Source organism: Vidua chalybeata, chromosome 14 (assembly GCF_026979565.1).
Source record: "Vidua chalybeata isolate OUT-0048 chromosome 14, bVidCha1 merged haplotype, whole genome shotgun sequence".
Classification (NCBI taxonomy): domain Eukaryota; kingdom Metazoa; phylum Chordata; class Aves; order Passeriformes; family Viduidae; genus Vidua; species Vidua chalybeata.
In genome coordinates, this window is record NC_071543.1 from 10,495,337 (window position 1) to 10,508,328 (window position 12,992).

General features: G+C 41.1%; 1 long non-coding RNA gene across 6 annotated transcripts in view; it reads right to left on the reverse strand.

Annotated features, from left to right (window-relative positions):
• LOC128795359 (uncharacterized) overlaps positions 1–12,992 on the reverse strand; it is a 329,447-nt gene that overhangs the window by 88,713 nt on the left and 227,742 nt on the right. For 5 of the 6 annotated variants that reach the window (XR_008433504.1, XR_008433501.1, XR_008433499.1 and 2 more), the window contains one exon: positions 6,480–6,617. The exons of the other annotated variant lie outside the window; for it this stretch is intronic. This is a non-coding gene — a long non-coding RNA (uncharacterized LOC128795359). The remainder of the gene's footprint in view (positions 1–6,479; positions 6,618–12,992) is intronic. 6 annotated transcript variants of the gene reach the window in all.

Here is a 12,992-nt window from a genome sequence, read left to right on the forward strand (position 1 = left end):
ACATTTCTCCCTCTATCTGCCCATATTGTTGTACTTGTATTGGTAAGAAGCAGCATTTAAGTCAATATGAACACAGCAGTACAAATAGTACTAGAAACACATTCTATTACCTTCAAAAAAGTCACAAGTCTAGGTGCACACAGAATGCTGGTTAGTAGAAGCCAGTGAACTTCAAGTTCACATTTGTAACCTCTGGATCAATAAAGTAGCCTTCCAAATATTAACAAAGACAATGGCAGAACCAGGAAAATTCAGTTCATCTACCATGTGCTACAGAGATACTGCGCTTTCCGACCCAACGCCATGTCATGCTTCCTATGTCACTCTTGGGTTTTTCTATGAAGAATGAGTTAGATAAGTTTACTGAGTGCCAGTTTTATAAAATAAAGCAAGCAATTACTCAGATGTAATGTAGCTGGACTTGATTTTAATTTGGAGCCAAGTCCATGAGCCATTCCAACAGCAAGGCCACAGAGTCTGATTCCATGAAAAGCCATCAGCAGCCTCCAGCACAGTTCATTCCCCCTCTCAACTCATAGTTATGTAGATAAGGTCAACAAGCAGACCCACATGCTGTAAGCAATATTGTTAGACATAGGCTAGCACATGATACAAAGCAATTCTAGTTTCTTAATTAACAAAGGGGTCTTGAAAAAAGGGCATAAAGTCCCAGCAAGTTCCTAAATATGGTTAAATTGGTGGTTCCATGGAGCAGGTCACAGAGCCTCTGAAGAGCAGAGACATGTAAACTCTTCTGTATCAGGCTGAAATAATTTCTTCACACAAGCTTTTGTTGTGGCTAATTAGAATTTCTATTAGAGTTGCAGAGATTTGTTATCACCATGGATAAAGGATAGGTATTAAACAAAATAGTGCAGATATCGCCTGCTCCAGAGAAACCATAATCCACATTCTTCAGATATAAGGTCAATACTACTTACTCTAGGTACTGCCCCCATTTGCTATCAGCCTTTATGTCATTTCTCTTTGATCCTCTCTGCTGCTGCTGTTTTTTCAGCTGCTGTTAAATGCCTGTGAATATTTTCCTCTTAGAGGAATAATTACAACATCATGGCAAAAGCAGCTCCCAAATGAGTACGTTCAAGGGCCACCTTCCATTATGCACTTATAGTCCTTGGCCTTCCTCACATTTGAACACCTTCTGCTGCACATCTCTTATAGGAGCAAAGTTTCACACTATCCTTAAGAGGGAACAGCTTTCATACTGTTCGATGCAAGTCATTCTCAACATGGTACTACAGGAGCAAGCCTCATTTCCCACTGCAATCACTGTGAACACAGCTCCCCTGCTAACAGGCATTCTTTTGTTTCTTTCTCTTAGGGAATTTGCTCCCATTTTTGCTGCTAAGGAACAATAACGACCAGTACTTAAGAGATACAACAGTAGTAACCGCAGAGAAGGGGGAGGAGTGCAGTTGGCTGTACTGTCCTAGCTGAGGGGCATTCTCCTGGGAAGGGCAGAGTTACCCTGAGATTTGGGCTGAGGAAGGGGCTGGGTGCAGCTCCTGGCTCTCTCTTGCTCTCTTGGCTTTGGAGGAGGATGATGGAATTGCTGCTTACTGGGAGGGGGATTTGCTGCTGCTGCTGGAGCCCAGTCCTGCTTCTTCTGCCATGGGTGAGTCTTTGCTCATGAGAGCAGCCACTGAAGTGGGTCCTATTAACACCCAACCTCACTAAAAAAGGGACTTTCACCATCTGCTTGGGTGCCTCAGGGGTAACTCGGGGATCCCAAGCCCTCTCCCCCTCCCAGGGAGCCTCTCCCTGCCATGTTGAGGAGCCCAGCTGCTGCCAGCCAAGCCCCACAGTTTCTTTGCCACTGCTCGGTGTTTTTTGCTACACTGGAGCTCCGCATCCTTTCCCTGCCCAGATGCCCTGCGGTTTCAGCTACAGCTGTGGCGTTTCTGATACATCTCCTCTACCACTCCGGGATTTTGCTCATCCCTGCCATTCCAGCTTGCCGCTTCTGAGGTCCCTGCTAGAGATCTTTTTGGCATCCAGAGGGGCACTGAGACCGACTGCGTGCTGTGAGTTTGTAAAGGAAGCCGCATTCCCATCCCTCCCGCCAACAGGGTTGCCCAAGCTTTCTGTGGAGGTTCCATGCACAGCTCTGCATTGCTGCTAGATGTACCCACAGCCACACGGGAGCTTTACACTAAAGACATCCTGCTTATATTAACAGCCACACATGCATTATGCAGGAAAAAAGGCCAAGTGTCCCTCTAAGACTTGTGCCTAAAGACTAGAAATTGCCAGAGAAATTAGTTACTTCTACTAATCAACTTCAAAAGCCTATTTAAATCTATTAGTTTTAACTTTCTAATCCAAAATGTGTTTATTGCTCCCAGTTAATTGTAGGTTAGGGTGGGCCTTCTTCTGTAATATTGATGGACTAAAAGATTATTTATTACACCCAATTAAATGAACATTATAGAGAAATACCTCCCTCTTATCACTGAATCATTTCAGGAAAGCTCTATGTTCTGCTATATGGAAGGACAGGCAAGATGATCACAAGGATTATCTAGCCTTTGAGTAATTCATTAGAAGAATCAGGTGCACATCAAAGAGACTGACACGCACAGTTGAGCTGGTGACAAGAACTGGTAACACTAATGGAGAAGGAATCAGTGGAGTAAATCCAACATTCAAGCAAAAAGGGGAAGGCAGCAGGAGTAGACCTGTGGTAAAGGACACTGTGCCCTCTAAGATCCTTAGTCATCCATTTCACAAGCACCATCTTAGACCACAGATCCCTCTACAGTCACCTCCTCTACACAGGTGGGCCCTTCCATCCTTAGGGTTCCACAGAAACTCATTAAGTAGGATACATTCAACTACTGGAGCATCCTGAACATCAGAAATCATCATCCATAGCCTCTAATCAACATCTCTGACAACCAGGCTCTTCAAGGTGAAATTCCTTCTATCCTTCCCACTAAGAGAGGACTTGCATCTGTCTTTGCTAAAGCTGCTGCACCATGAGACAATTTTGACCAGTTTTCCTAAGGTAATGAGCCTTAGAATTAGCAAAGATAATTTTTGCAGAACTTGTAAGAATGTAATTCACTGGACTGAAGTGTGACCCACGCTAATGACACACCACTGACCAAAACAGTGGCTGAACTGAACTGTTACACACTCTCCCTGCTCTCAGCCTGGCTCTGTACTTCCCAGTGAGCAGCAGCACTGAGCATTGTCAGAGCTGCAATTAAATCTGTAAACGGAGAAAGCTATGGGACAGAAAAGAAAGCTAAAGAAACACACAGCTCAATTTCATTCTTAATGGAACATGCATTGCTAAAGCAGCATCTATTTCAGTGTATTCACACAGGAAAGTTGTTAATGTAGCAATTTTTGTGGATACAGAATTTCACAATCAGGACATTTGAGTCCTTTATAAAAATTATGAGTATGTTATTCCATTAGAGAAGATAATACAGAAATCAGATTTCATTTACAGGATATGTTTTAATTTAGTCCTGTGGTGATTTAGATGAATCAAAAGTATCTTAAAATGCTTCTGAAACTCCATTTGCAAACCTCACAGAGTTCAAATCACTTTCCTTTAATAAACTGGTCCTTGCTCTTCTTTAAATGTCATTACATTTAACATATCTTCTTTGTTTCCTGTAGCATTAATCTCAGTTATTGACAGTCAGCAGCCAAACTCAAGATGAAAGGAATTCTCTTGCCCTGAGTTAATGCATTTCACATCCTGATAATTCTTTCTTTATTCCTACTGTTTTAAACAAAACTAGATAGAAGCATCATTTTTGCCTTATAACTTATAACTGCTGGCTGATTAAACAGAAACACATCCTAGGAGTACTTTATTATGTTATCTGCCCCCAGTTGTTTTTAAGACGATTAATGATTTGTTCACCAAAGCTATATAATGACTACAAAAGTTCTTTGATATTCCCAAACAACAACAATCTCCCTAATTTCTTGAAGTCTACTGTACAGACATGACTATGCAGACTGCTGTAAAATTGCTTACAGACAAATGCTTAATAAAGGGCTACTGAAGAACCACTGATTTGTATTTTATCTTACTTGCATTGGCTCTATTACTTCTTGTTTGTTTAAAAGAAGCATTTTTAGTTGATGGCTGCAACCCCTAAAGCTCTGATTAATGAATCTTAACTTTAACAAATTTAAAGGCACATTAAGTATAGCATTTGCTAGTGTTGGCTGTTTGAGCCTCCAGTTTCCTTCCTTTGTTCCTTCTATCATCTTAGATCATGGTAAGTCAGTAGACAGCAGCATTTTATAAAGCATCTTAGAATTTCTTAAAATACAGCTACATTTTCATATTTACTGTGCACAAGCTTCCCATCACTCCCTACTTCATGATTTGGCAGCAGTGCAGACTGTACTGAAGAGGAGGGACCAGACCTCATTTTTCCCTACAAGATCCACAGACTCTGATCTTCCATACCTTCTTTCACCTTCTCAGTGCTCCCTCTGCCTCAGCCTCAGACTTGAGACAAGTTTCCAGAGTCATTGCTACAAATGGATGGTGTGAGAAGCAGGTTGCAGGCAGGTAAGCATGGCCATCACTCGCACTGCCCTGTGCTGCAGCAGGCAGCCTGCTGCTCAAGGAGCTGCCTTGGCTGAGGAGATGGTGTAGCAGCAGCCAGCAGAGGCTAAATCATACTGCAGAGAAGTTGTGCACCAGAGAGCATTGCACCAAGCAAAAAGAGAAAAACCAGCTCTCACCCCAAACAGTTTATTTCTGTAACACAAGAGGTGGATACAAACAGATGGGGAAGGAGGAGGGGATGAGAAGACACTCCGATCAGATCATCAGCACCCAAAGTGCTGTCAAGACTCTGGGAGGCAACCTGCCAAAAACAAACTTTAATGATATTTTTAAGGGGGTGGATGCTCATTAATTTTAGACAAAAAATGTAAACATTAAGGGCTTACAAATCCTGTGCAGTTCAGAGAAGAAAATGCCATGCTACTGACTAAGAGGAACAGGATTGCCTCTCTGAAGTGGGCACCAAGCAGCACCTGTTGCCTTAATGGTGCAGAGTTACCAGGACAGCGCAACCGGCAAACGCGATGCCCACGTGCCTGTGCTGGCCTTCTCCAAAGGACTCTGGACACCCCTGATACCTCCTCACCCTCACATCCACATCTCTGGAAACAAAACTACCCAGGCCAGGGGGACACTGCAGCGCTACGTGATTTCCAAAGTGTACCACGGACAGCTCCCTGACAGCTTTCCTGTATTCCCATTGCTGTTCTATATAGGCCAGTGCAAACAGCACCAGGGTGGAGACTGCGGTTTTGTCACATGATTTTGGGAGTCAAATTTTCCAGATATATCACTGCCCTGGGTGCCAACTCCCAGTTTGAAAAGTGATGCTTACAAGCTTGATTCCCTTCAAAGACTGGAGGCATAATTGATGCCTCGATCTCTTTCAGAAAATGAGATCTGGATTTTATTTTATTTTTAAATAAAGGTTTCCACTAGGCTTTCAGAAGATCAGGACTTTATAGAATCTTGGGTCCTTCAAATATAGAATCTGTTGATTTAGAATATGAATAAATGTTACGATTATTTTTCAACTGCAATTTTCAAATATAATTAAGGGAATTTTTATTATAAATCTAGAGAGATAGCTGATTTTTTTCTTTTCCGTTCAACACAAGGTCATTGCTACACATAAAGAAGCAAGATAGATTTGGGGCACTGTTTGCTTAAGGGCTAATTCTCATTCCAAGTAATGATTAACAGGAGAGAAAAAAAAAAGGGTGAGGTTGAAGGGAGTAAAGCAATTGAATTATAAAATACAAATGGCAAACAAAAAGCATTTGTAGCCAAATAAACACACACCAAGTGGCCAATGGTTTCAGGGGATTAGACACTAATGGTAATAATTACATATTAGTAATCAGTAACAGCATATATTCAATATTCAGCTGAAATGAAATAAGAGAACACACAACTCTCCCACAATGGACATTCAGTTTAGATAAATTGCACTATGCAGAAACTTGGTACTAATGAATGCCTATTTGCAAGGTGGTTTTGCTGCCTCTACTACCCTGAACATCATTTTTGAGCACAGTTAGGATCAAGCATGTTTTGACCTGAGAATTTTGCAGCTCTGAAAATTCTTGGGAAAAGATATCTTTATTAGAGGTGGACACAGATACCTTTTTTTCATGCAAATTAATTCCTTTTCAAGACTAGCACACATGCTTAGGCTTACACAGCTCAGAGCAATCAGCTCCATCTTAGGTTCCTAAGGCTCTCATTTTAACAGAACTGCCCTAGAATTTGCTTTAGAAGCCTGCTCCACACCATGACTAATCAGAAGGTGCTGCAGTTGTGCACCCATGGATTAACATGGTGTACTCTGTGACTGACACTTTCAATTCTAGATTGATCACAAACAGAGGGCTCTTTACTTCCTTAAACTAAAGACAAACTGCATCCTTACCATACTATTCATTCATCCTCTTGACAGCTATGCTCTAGAAAGAAGTGCTGCAGTCAGCTCAGCTGTGTCTATCTCACTGGCAACTCCTTCAGGGAAACACCCACACACACAGCTCCAAGCTTCACTGGACCTCACAGACTAAATAAATCAATAAAGAAATGTGGATGTTAGATGCTTAAGGAAAATAAAAGTGCTACAGGAAGTGGTATAAGTGGTTCATTAGACAAACTCACTCCTCTTGTGTCAGAAAAGAATGGGAGGCACTTTGCACTTGGGTTTGGGAGGAGGTTAAACTACCTGCCAAGACTGTCACTGAACAGAAATACTAAAATTCTACCCGACCGTGTTGAACATGGCATTAGGACATCCTGCTTAGAGCAGGAACTAGAAGCATTGGTTCATACTTGGGTTGAGACCTGAAATACATCAACATGAGAGATAAAATTGGAAATTTCAAAAATGCCTCTCAGTGCCTCTCACTCCCTACTGACAGAAGTTTGTTGATACAGCTCCAGCTCACTGGGTACCTTGTGGTGCACAGCAAAGAACCAAACACCAGAGAGAAGCCAGGCTAGGGGAGAGTGAGGGCATCAGGCAGGTACAAACTATAGCTCTTCTGAGCAGAGTTTCTGAACCCAGAATTGACTTTTTTCTTAATAAATTATTATTTTATGGAAAAAATGCATTAATCTAAAAGTCAAGGATTTTTATTAAAATGCTACTTTCTTAGAAATTTTTCAGTCACTTTTCAGGGTAGGAGAAGACAGTAAGAGCCTATTCACACCATGATTTTCAGTTTAGTACCCTTCAGCCTGTGGTTTAAGCACTCTCAGCCGAGGCAAGGCTATAATTAGTCTGTACTGCAGCAGGAGAGTCCCCATAGCTACTAAGCACTTCTCATCTGAGGGAAAGTAACATCCAAATGGCCACAGAATGACAGACTGCATTTTGTGAGCAAACACTGAGAACCTATAGATAGTTTATGGTACAACAGAGTAAGCAACTCCAACCCAAACGGGATCAACCCCCCTGCTCATTTGTTTGTTCTAGTAGAAAACAGAAATCATATTTAGTGGTTGAAGGTAGAAACAGAAGCAGGAACCTACTGCCACTCTCTGCTGTCAGCAGCTGGAAGAGGCTGGAGCAGGAGCTTGGCAATGAATGCTCCAGGCAGGAGAAATGGCAGCAGGGAAAACGTGGCAGAACCATCAATACCAGACATAGGTATGAGAAATGCTGTCTGAATCAAACCCAAAATAATTCCCTTCCTTTTCATGTAAGAACACCATCAAATACAAAATTTAAAAATGTGTAATTGTCATTCTTCTGATGTTCTATGACATCCTGCCCTGTTCTTGGCACTTGTTTGCATATGTCTCATCAGACCAGACTGGGGCATGACACTCTGATGCATCATTAGAAAGGACAAAGTCTCCTGAGTACTAAAATGTCACCAGCACAAGACATGTCCTCTCCTCTCTCTTCTTGATCAAATGACAGCAAAACTGGGGCTTTGTTTTGTCATCAAATTGGGCCAAGAGAAGGAAAACTAGAAACCATCCATTACATCATTAAAAGTCATTTTATAGGCACATAATATAACACAGGAAGTGTTACAAGAGTGCAGATTTTGGGAAAGACTGAGCAGTGTGGTGGAGGAGTACCAGAGATGTATACATGTCAGCCATTCACGTAAGTTACCTGTGGTGCCATTTCTTCACAAAGAATCTCCTCTCTTTCCCTCCATGACAAACTATATACATGCCATCTCACCTCTGAGCTTGCCCCTTCTCCTCCCCTCAGTCAGTCCTCCTAGCCCTCTCCAGAGAGCTGCTCATAATGCTTACTAAGCTCATAACAACTTCTATTTTCTATCCCTTGTTTGCTCTTTCCTTGCAGTTCCTTTCAGCTGTTTTTGGCAGTTTCTAGTCTCTCCTCCTAGAACACTAGCATGATTCAGTTGTTCCCGTTTTAAAGCACCTAATCTTCAACTATAATTGGGTCTCCCACTTCATTTCCTAATACACTTCTTGCCTATTTCTATCCCTCATTGGAATTTTTCTGAATTTGTTCTAATTAAGATAAATGACAGTCTTACTCAGGTCTCAGAAACACCACTCTTCTCCCACTGCTCTGACCAATACTTGCATCATACATGACCATGCTGATACTTTTGAAGTTTCATCTTTTAGCGATCCTTCTTCTCCTCTCACTTTTTGAGGTAAAGCTTTGACATTATCTCAGGTAGATTATCTTCACAAATTCTGGAAAGGATCCACGGCCATGATGACTTTGGCCTTTGTTTTTCCCTCTCATAGCACTTTCCCAGCTGCAAGCTCACAGTTTGTCAGCAGAGAGGGAATCTGAGTCAGAGATCCATCCCTCCACTCTTTGGTTCAACAAAATGAATTTATCTGCATTCAGGAGTCTTTGGCCAGCTTTGGCTCTTGTCTGAACACTCTGGCATAATTTATTCAAATCAGCACAGGGCGATTATATTCAGAAATACAAAACAAGGCTCTTAACTATAGAAAATGGTATGATAGTAACTTCACAAGAATTACAAAAATACCAATAAAAATTTGTTGATGGAATAAGCAGTAGTGTGAATCAGCACCTGAGTGATAGCAAATTTTCAAAAAATCAGTGCTTCTTCCTGCTATGAATAACAGCTAGTGGGAGGGTGCAAGGAAGGACTATTCTCAACATCTCAATTCCAGCCTTAGCAGCAGACAAAATTATCCAGTGTTTCAATGTACAATTTCCTGTGCATCATAATATAAAATCATTGAACAAATCTTCCCTACTTGATTGTCACTTTAATAAAAAGTACAACTTCAGAAAAATCCATCATCTTAATTTGTGCAGAAAATGAGACGAGTCTTAAGATGTGTTTCAGTGGCTTTAACTGAAAGAGCAAAAGCAAAACAAAAAGCATCATGACAGAGTTAAGAACTGCTCAGGCTGTGAAGCCTCCTACGAGTGTCTCATCCTCACCTGGAGCAGAAGTTGTCCATTCTGGGGAATGAGCCACAAAATCATTGACAACACATCCCTAACCATGAAATTACAGAAAAATAATTTAAGACAAAGCTTCTCTGATTCTGCAAAGTGAAGGAAGTTCTCTTCATTAGACTTAGAGGAAAATACAGATACCTGTACCTTTTGTTAAGCACTCCTATATCCAAAGCAAGATGAAATATGTTTTGTGAAGATCTACAGTGATGGAAAACCCTTGTAATCCATTTAGTGATATTATCAGACAAAAGGGATAACTGAAACTTTGCCACACTAGCACACATCCTGTAGCTAAATATGAGCTCAGAGAGACTGCACTTTAGCTACTCGACAGCTCACAACAAAGCAATGGCAATGATAAATATATTATTTGTTGAATTTTCTTTTCATTTGCTAGTGCTACAGCTGGCAATCACTCCAAGCTTGGAAACATTCCTCACTTGCAATTTTAGACCAGCTTCACCACTGACATAACAGAGCACTGCTTGCATTTTGGTCTTTTTGGTTAACAGCACATCTTCATTTTCCTCCAAGATATCCCCAAAATACTTCAAGCTTTCTTGCCAATTAGATTATTATGAAGAACAAAAATAATTTTGACTTGGGTTCAACAATACTTCAAATGTGAAATAAGCCAGGAACTTACATGAGACAAATACAAAACGATCAATTTAATTCAGCCACACAACAGAATACCTAGGTATCGTTTATGACACATTTAATTGTTACTCACATTATATGAATCTCTAAAGATATTTATAACAGTCACAGATTAATTCCATTTCTTTTAGATTCAATGACTAAGAACATGAGAGGTTTGAAAGTGATGCAACCATCAAGATTTTAGGCTTCTTTAGGAATTTGCTTTGCTAGAGAGTAGGCTATGTAAGCCCACACATTCAATAGAAACTCCCACAGGTCAGGCTTGCGTGCAGACTCTGAAAGTCATGGTTTCAGAGAGCCTGAATAAACTCTGGAGCAGTCACACAGCCTCCCATGCTCCATTCATTACTTCATTAGTATCGTAGCCACAGTCTAAGAATTCATATAAAGAAGCTGTCAAAGGAATTTGTGTCAATTATCCCTTCCTTTCTTTTCCCAGCACTAGGACTCCAAGAGAAAGGGCCTGAACCATATCTGTGACACATTTCCTGAGAGCTCATTCCTGTTCCCATTTCAAGAGTAAGGTATTTTTAGTTGTCTTCATGGAAGCTGAGCTAGATTCAGTCCACTCTTATTTTCCTCTCCCCCTTGATCATTTGGCAGCTCATTTAACCTCTCAGAAGCCCCCAGCACATGCTGCAGGTGAAGGGGCAATGTTGCCTTTCTGAGTAAAGTCTCTCAACACAACACTCTGGTGGACCTGTGAAAACCTGTCTCATCACTAATGGCTTGTTCTGTCATGTACCAGAGTGGCATCTCACATTTCAGAATAGAACAGACTGTTGCAGATGGAAGAGACCTATGGTGATCATCCAGTCTGATTAACTTAGGGCTGACCAAAAGTTAAAGCATGGTCCAAATGCCTCTTAAACACTGACAGGCTTGGAGACTCAACCACCTCTCTAGGAAGCCTGTTTCAATTCTTGATTACCCTCTCAGTAAAGAAACACTTATTTATCTTGACTGAACTGTATAAATTTCGTGCTGTTTAGAGATTTAAACGTTCTGATATGCTTACACATCTGCTAGCTCTAAAATGTATTTTTGAAGACACCTCAAACATCCCTTTAAAATGCAAGAGATTTAAAGAGATCATAGCAAATTCCAAAACATATGAACACAGAAATGCCACAGGGCAGAACAGAGTCATGTCCTCAGCTGCTTGTCTAGGACTTCCTAATCGCAGGAGAAAGGCAATTCAGAAGCGTAGCAACACTTCAGCACATGAGGAACTGAAATGCCTCTCCCTCTGTACCCGAGTTACACTAACAGGAAGGACTGTTTAAACACCAAAGTTGGCTCGGATGCACAACATTCTGAAAGTGATCTGAGCCCTCTAGTGATGGAGAAAAATAGTGAACTGGCCACTCCTTCAAGTAAGAAAAAGTTTCTCATTAGACTTAAAGATGAAGCAATGATAACACTTTGCCAACTCCTTACGCAAGTTACATCCTGGCATTTTCCTTATACTAGAACACAAGGTAACAATACAGCTGAGCCATACGTGATTAGTGCAGAATTGATTAAGTACTCTTCACCCATTTTATTTTGATCTTGGACATTTTTTCCTTTATGGGATGTGCTATGACCCTAATACTACACTAACTATGAAATCCACTAATAGATTATGAATTGTTAGCTCTTTTTTGCAATTATATTCTATGTCATCTCCCACAACTGAACAAAAGTTTTATAAAAGGAACAAAGTAACTGAAGATGAGAGCTGACCACAAAGACTTAGAAACACTGTTAATGCATAGACTAACAACCCAGTATTTTCTTCCCACTCCATTTTCCAGGTGATATAACTGACCTTACACTCCCAGCATGGATCTCAGCCAAAATGAAGCAGGTTTAGTTGCCTTTTGAATGTTTTGAGCAAGCAACTCTCCATCCACAAGCTTCTATCAATCTTCAGGATTATCCATCACCTCAGATAAAAACATCCAGTAAATTCTGCTCTGTAGGAATGACTGTTGGTTTAGGGTGGCCCAGTCAACATCCATGGACCCAAATCAACCTTGGGAGCTCAGCAACCCAGAGGGGCACAGCTGGACACCCAGCCTGGCCACCACCGAGCCACAGCAAGCTGTGCCTGCCATGGAGGCACCTCTGCAGCATCCCACATCCCAGTTACAACTGCAAGTCTGTGGAAGGCTTCCCCAAGAAGATGTTCTAACATTAAGTGGTCTCATTTGTCATGGCAACCACCACACCAGGCTTCTGAGAACCATATTTTAACTCTGATGTACAGCTTGAGGCCATGATTTTTCCAAAAGTAGGAGAATCCATCTTCTCTTACTGTAGAGAGCCCAGATCATGAATACTCCCTTTAGAAAACCTGCTTCTTGAAAACAAGTTCTCAGGTACAGCTCCTTGGTAAAAAGCCCTGCTCCAAGCCTGGGAAAGGATGCTTTGTCTCACACCCAGGCCCCACCATGTGCCTCCAAGATTAGTATTAGCTGAAGGATTTTTAGCAACTCAGTTTTGGAGTCAATACCTACTGCCGAAGTCTCACTTAAGCATTCCTTTTAATCCATCCCAAAGTGATTAGCAGCACACATTTGAAGAGAAGTCAGCAGATTCCCACTGCAGAGAATTCTGAAAATCTCTGTGTGAGACCTCAAAAAGAGACAAGATAAAAATATTTGAGATAAGGGGGAAAGAATTTTGGATGAACAAACATTGCTAGCAACAACTTAATGAATACAGGAGTAACAATTAAGATTAAATTTAGACACACAGATGTAGAGCTTGTGATGATATTCTTAGGTAATTCACAGAATACAAATAAACTAGGTGTGCCCCAGAAATATTGACCCTTTGAATTAT